Raw genomic sequence first — 6,988 nt, forward strand, 5'->3', positions numbered from 1 at the left:
CCTTGAATAGCCTCGGAAAAATTCTCCTTCTCTTCTTTTTCTTGCAAACTAAATTCCTCCCAGTATTCACCACTCTCCCAGTGACAGTGCAATGGCAGGCTCTGGATTTCTGGCCTGTTTTGCAGAGGATGAGTGCTGCATGTTTGCCACCAAGCAGGGCAGATTGCCGCCGTTGTGCCCGCGAGGCAGAGCAGAAGTGCTCTGGGATCTAGGCATCACTGAGAGCTGGGATACCCCTCTGTGGTCTGCAGGGCAGATGGCCATTGAAGGTCTCTCACTCGAAGTCCCCGTGATGATAACATCCTTTCTTGATCCCACGAGTTCTCTCTGCCTTGGGATTCAAGGTTCTCAAACACACTGTAGTTTTATGCAGAGTTTATGCCGGCATAAACCAGCATGGCTGCTGAAAGAATCAGCCCTTCTTCTCCTCGATCACAGAATCACAGAATGGGTTGGGCTGGAAGGGACCATTGAAGATCACCTAGTCCAATCTCCTTGCCCTGGGCAGGGACATCTGGCACTAGATCAGGTTGCTCAAAGCCCTGTCCAACCTGACCTTCAACACTTCCAATGATGGGGCGGCCACAACTTCTCTGGGCAACCTGTGCCAATGTCTCACCATCCTCATCATAAAGAATTTCTTCCTTATGCCCAATCTAAACCTACCCTCTTTCAGGTTAAAACTGTTGCCCCTTGTCCTGTCACTACAGGTCCTGGTAAAAAGTCTCTCTCCATCTTTCTTAGAAGCCCCCTGTAAGTATTCAAATGCTTCAATAAGGTCTCCCTGGAGTCTTCTCTTCTCCAGGCTGAACAACCCCAACTCTCTCAGCTTTTCTTCAGAGGAAAGGCGTTCCAGCCCTCTGATAATTTTCACGGCCCTCCTCTGGACCCGCTGCAACAGGTCCAAAAGCCGCTTCTTCACAGTCTTCCCCCAAAGCCGCATGAGCATGTGGTGAGCCAGCACAAGGGAAACTGATTTAATTAAAAACTCACCCAGGTTAAAATCTCTGGTCTGGTTCACTCTGATCTGGCTATGTCTCCACCTGCACTTCTTTCAAAGGCAATGCTGTCTTATACAGGCTTAAACACTCTGTAAACTTTCCACTCCAAGTCTCCTTGCAGGAGGTGCATTCCCAGGTATGCCAGAGTGTTCCTACAGGCATCACAGTGATAAGCCAAGGCTGCGACACACGAAGGTCCCCTACATGATCAGAGAAATACTGCAATTTGTGAGATGTGCTTGCAAGCTTCATTTCCACTCAGTAGCAGCCCCAATGTCTCAAGAGCAAGACAAGGATATGGGCCCATGCTGGTGCACAGCTCTCAGGAGTATTGCTGAGGGTTCACAGCTTCTAGAGGCAGAAAATGCCCCAGAAAAAAACCCCAGCTGGCTCCTACCATGGGTGTGATCTGGGGTCTCTCTTTGGGAAACTCGGTACTGTCACAACCTCCATAATGTTACTGCAGTTGTTGTCTTAGTGCTTTGTAACACCTGACACGGTCTTTGCTGCAACCTATCAAAAATGCCAGTGCAGCTCAATTCACTATGATAGCAGTATTTCCCTCCTCTGGATTGTGTAAAAAGGGTAATAGTGATGAGTGCACTTACACAACACACCAGAAGTTATATTTTCACACTTAGGAGGAAAGCAGCTTGTGGAGTCAGAGAGCCCTTCAACCAAATATCATAGCAAGACATTGGAAGTAAAAACAAAATAAGGGGAATTTATGTCTAAATATATCAAGAAGGGGATTTTCAAAAGGATTTAAGTGGTAAAATTCATGAAGAATTGGATGTCATGATCCATTTGCCTCCAGGCTGTAGTTGAGAGTTACGCCTTTTAAAATAATGTTATGCTTCCACCCAAATGTGTTTGTTTTGACCACCTCTTTGCAGCCAGGAAGCAATGCTTCCTTTACGTTATAATGCATAATGGGAGCCTGGCTAATCTCTCCCTATGGCCCATAGGGCGGTACGGAGCTGCAGACACCGTGCTCTTTTAATGATGAACATGAGTGCATTTCAGGATAAAGAAAACAATATAATCTGCGAGAGATTTTTGCCACAGTACTTTCAGCGTAGAGGCTTCCTCAGCCCCGTTCTGGCTTAATTTCCTTTTGCAGCTTTATAGAAGCACTGCAGATCTCCCCTACATGGAAACACTGAGGAGCCACTTCCAAGGGGAGCGTGCTCCACTGCACAGACCGCTGCTCTCGCTCGACGAGGTGCACTGTCGTTGCTCCTTGGCTGTCCAAGACTTCTCCGTCTGACCTGGAATCCTCATATTTCATTCTCCTCTCTCCATGGGTCTCCAGTTCCTTCTCAATAATTCCCTAAAATAGTCGCACTTTTACTTTTGACCATCCTTAGGCAAAAGTAAACCTCCCTCCTCTGTCTCCTAGCCCTGGGTCACGTTTGCTCGTTGATCTGCCTGTGTTTTCCTGGCATAGCTGTACTTGGCAGCAGTGCCACATTCCAAGGGCTTCAGACATTTTCTCAGTCTGCTGCCTTCTTGGTCCAAATTTCACACTCAGAAAGAGCAAAAGAAAAGGGCAAAGATGCCTGTGTTTTTAAACACTTGTGGTATTCTGGAGCTCCTGACCTGTTCAACCCACGATGATCTGGGAAGAGAATTGGTGCCATCTATTGGAAAGAGAAAACAAGGACAGTCCTCAATTCGGCTTTTAGCTTTTCTGCACTTTTATCCATTTTATTTTTTCCTTGCCCTTTATCATCACGGGTGTAAGGACAGAAACAGCAACACCTGCTGGCATGGCAGCTGTTGAGTGAAATGTCCTGCTTCCTGCATGGACACCAGTATCTGTTGAGTGGTCAAGAAACGAGAAGACAGCCCGAACAAGGATCCTGTAGTATTGTCAACGGCAGTTATTCTGCAGTCACGAATCAGTTCATCTCTTCTGAACTGCCAGAGAGAGAATCACAAAACCACCAGACTCATGGTTAACATTTTGCTCTTCTTCTCAGCAAAAAGTCTAAAGCATCCTACTGACAGGCAGGAAATTACTTTGTCATCAGGGCTCCTAACGCTGGGCCATGTACCTAGAGGAAATAGCATGGAGTACTTTTCTTGGTTGCTGCTCTTGTTAGACTGAAAATAAGTGGGGACATTTTTGCCAATTTTACTCCAACCACTACATTTATTAGAAAAAAAGATTACAGATAATATTTTTGACTGGTGACAGAATGAGTTTGTTTCAAGAAAGAAATCAGAGCTGCTGGTGAGGAATTCCAGCAAGTCGGCACCATCAAACTGCAACTCATTTGAGGAAGGAAAAAGTTGAAAGGGAAAACCGTTACAGTACAACTGCTCTACATACCAGCAAGCTCCGAATTAGATCATCTAAAAGCTGTGGTAGAGGTACTATTTTTACTCTTCTGTGTCATTGCACAGGGATGTTATATAATTGCAGTTGTAAAATAAGTTACCCATTCGGCTGTATGTGGGAGGGAAAATGGTACATGGCACTCTGTATTAAACTGAGCAGAATGGGCCAAAAGCAATTAGTTAGATACATTCTTTGGCACTACCGTTGCTTCACATATCGTGCCCACAACAGGGTTACCAGATTGAAAACATGATCTTGGGTCACTTTTTTCTGCTGTTTTATTTCTGTCATCTCTTGGCTTCCTGGACTTTGCATTTGATGATTCTCTCTTTGAAGGTAATAACAGTATCAATAGAAATAGGTTCAATACTGGACTGATAATCAAAAACCCATGATGATCCCGGATTGAACATACCATACCATCTGTTGATGGCAGATAAACATTCTGATCACACATCTGACTTTCATGCTCTTTGTAGTTGTTTTACTGTAGATGATAATCTAAGGCCTGACACTGTTCAATGTAAATTTTACCAGCTGGCTCTAAGCCCTCTCCAGGCCATGGTAGCATTTAATTGTTGGAAGAAATGAATGCATTTCATTATCTTACTTCTCTCTAGGTTATGGTGACATTCATCACACAGTACTGCTGACTGCAGAAGTTGGATGCACTTCATAACATCCCCACTCCCCCACTTAATCTGCTCAAAGCCTGCAAAGAACATATCTTTATGGTGTTTTCAAATTACTTGTCAATTGGAAATTAAGCTTGATCAGCAAATTTGAAGTCACAGCAAACACTCCAGCATTACGTTGGCAAGAAGCCCAGGTATTAATCAAGGGTAGTAGTCCTTCCATAGACCTGTGGATACCTCTGTGGACAGAATAAAGCAAAGCCTCTTTAGGAACCTGAGCTGCTCAGAGGAAGCAATCCAGACTGGTGTAGTGTATATTCACAGTGTCCTGAGAGAGAAGTCAGTCTTTGGGCTACGTCTGTACAGTATCTATGGGATCCTGGCCAATATCAGGTGTTTCCAGCAGCTACCACAGCAACAGTCAGAAGCAAGAAGTCAACGCTGAGACTAGAAAGACAGGAAGAGCAGAGCCAACACAAAAGAGTCAAAGGCAGCAGGAGTTTCACATAATATAAGACAGACAGATAAAACTTAAGCCCTATGTGTATATACGTAGAGATATACATAGAGGCATGTTCTTCGTATCGAAGCTTTCTGAAGTTCAAGCCTTTATCCCAGCTCTGTCAGATTCTCAGGGTTCAGCTTGTGGACAACTGCAAACAGTATCCAAGCTGTTAGCCCAGGGCGATGTGAAGATAATTCACCACAACCGTCCGTCATTTCAGACTAAGCTAAGCTGCGTTATCTCACATTTGCTAGGGAGCGAGGGTGTACACAAAGACTGTTTCCATGGCTCAGCTGCCGCGAGGGAATTTCTTAAGTAACTTGACTCAATCTCAGCCCTCAGACACAGAGCTGACCGATGTCTGTTTTCACAAACAAATGTCATGGAGTGGCTTGGGGAAAGCTAGATACTTTTATACCTCTTGCTTCCAAATATTTACCATCTGTGCAGTACAGCACAGCTAGATGAGCTAGTCATAACTCAGCCCAGCAGCTCAGACCACTCACCAGAGAGTTAGAGCAGAAATCTCCTTCCTTCACAGAGCCAACACGGTCCGCTCCTACGTGTTACCCATGTCCTGCAGAACGGACAAAACGAATTCATCATGTGAGAGACTGTGGTGAAAAAAAGATCTGAATAAAACAGGTGGGCCCAAACACTTGTTTTCTCCACTGCACTCCCACAACACTGATGTGTAACAACAGAGTTTTGTGCAAACACTTTAATGTTCCTTAGATAGAAGCAATTTTTCCTTTTATGTAAAAAACTTGAATTGTCTCATTTTTTTTATTTTTCACAAGGCCTCTTTGGTTATTTCTCTCCCTCCCCTATCTACAATGACTTTAATTTTTCTCTGGCTTTTAAAAAGCAAAATGTTTCACTCCAGTTAGGAGTGAAACCAGACTCAGGTACATCACTTCTGATTCCAAGAACCCCCCTCCATTTTACAACTGCAAGCAAGGACTGTTCTTGCATTTGGATCTCTTCAAAGAACTGCGAGATACACAGATCTTATTGGCAGTGAAGCACACATCGAAATGCTAAACTGCTCCCCTAAAACTTGGGTATTTGCTGTCTAAATAAGAACTGTTCCCAAAAATGAATTCTGGGTACTGAAAACAGATCTGGGATTACTGTGGGAGCAAGCAGCTATGAGAAGTGTAATAAAATAGCAAATGCTTCTTTAAATTCCTCTGACAAGTAAAACTCAGTTGATCTTTGTTGCTCTTCTTTTGCCTTTGCTGCACACACAGTAAGGTCCTGCAGTTCGCAACAACTTAGCTCAGATCTCAAATAAAAAGCCATGATGAGCTGCTAGTATTTCTGCTCCTCCTTCTCACAGAAGCTACCTTTATTGCCCCTCTAGCTCCCGTACACTCCTGTGAAACATACCATCCATGGATGCAGTGATGGGAGATGACAGTAATTCAGAGCTCACACTCCCCCAAGCAGAGAAGATCTCAGTGCACCAACAAGGAGACGGATTCCATTTGTTAGCAGTGTAAGCAGAAAGCACATGGATTATGGGCTCAGCATGCATAAATGTGCTATCAGACCTGTTCTTTACCATGCAGGTGGTCCCAAATGTTTGCTGATTTTACTTCCAGGGAGATTTGTAACCTGCACTCTCAGTTTGAATGCTGAAGTTCCTCAGCTGTAAAAGGATTGGTCCCTGCCAGCGTCCACCGTCCACCCTCCACCGTGCACCTCTCCTCTCTCTCATGCTGGGGAGTCCCTGGCTGCAGCGCTTGGAGGGACCATCCACAGAAGGGCATGCCTTCGTTAAACAGCAGACAGTTCACAGCTCCTAGGAGACAGCAAAGCAGCATTTTCAAATCAGAAGAGCTTATTTTCAAGCCATGCAGGTTTTTTAATGGAAGATTGGTATTTTCCACATAGAAAGCTGACGTTTTAGCTAAAATGACATTTTTCCCATTGAAAACAAAGGAACCACAATACCATAGCTGGGCCTGTGCCCTAAGGACAGGCACTGTGGGGTCCTGCCCGCCCAGCACCCTGGTAAGGACAGCCATTGAGGACGGACGGCCCCAGCTAACCCCATCCCCGGGAACCAGGCATCTAAGGACTTCCCAGCCCAGCCACTGCATCCAGCCACGATATTTAACAGCCATTTTGGGATGACACCCCCACAGTGTGGCAAACCCCATCCGAATTGATTTGTTCCCGTGGCAATAATCAACAAAAGGTCATTACGCTCTGTGCGACAAGCGCTCCTTTTTGTTTGCCTCACACCCGCTGCTGGATCCCATCTTTTAGGCCTCCTAACCATCCCTCTTGACGCCGCTCTCTGCTCCACCATACCCTCTAGTCTTTCTCCTGTGGAGACCCACCATTTTCCCCCCTGACGGGCAGCGTGCTTCCCCGCACGACCTTGCTTCTCCTTGGGGGATTTTGCTTCTGTTCCCGCTCGGCTGGCAGCCCCTGGGCTCCTCAGGGCGGGAACCGGGGCGGGGAGGGGGTGTGAGGGAAGGGAGACGCT

General features: G+C 45.6%; 1 long non-coding RNA gene across 2 annotated transcripts; it reads right to left on the bottom strand.

Annotated features, from left to right (window-relative positions):
* Positions 1-2,656: 2,656 nt before the first annotated feature.
* On the bottom strand, positions 2,657-6,972 carry LOC148054493 (uncharacterized). 2 transcript variants are annotated; one of them, XR_015706648.1, is made up of 5 exons: positions 6,840-6,972; positions 5,881-6,295; positions 4,995-5,065; positions 4,258-4,430; positions 2,657-2,924 (listed from the first exon to the last, which is right to left on the bottom strand). It is a non-coding gene; the product is annotated as an uncharacterized LOC148054493 (long non-coding RNA). The 2 variants fall into 2 exon arrangements; XR_015706647.1 differs by lacking the exon at positions 2,657-2,924 and having other exon boundaries at positions 2,944-4,430.
* Between the last annotated feature and the right edge of the window lie 16 nt (positions 6,973-6,988).

This window comes from Nipponia nippon, unplaced genomic scaffold, assembly GCF_047370975.1.
Source record: "Nipponia nippon isolate SJK-2023a ecotype South Korea unplaced genomic scaffold, ASM4737097v1 scaffold_3, whole genome shotgun sequence".
Lineage (NCBI taxonomy): Eukaryota > Metazoa > Chordata > Aves > Pelecaniformes > Threskiornithidae > Nipponia > Nipponia nippon.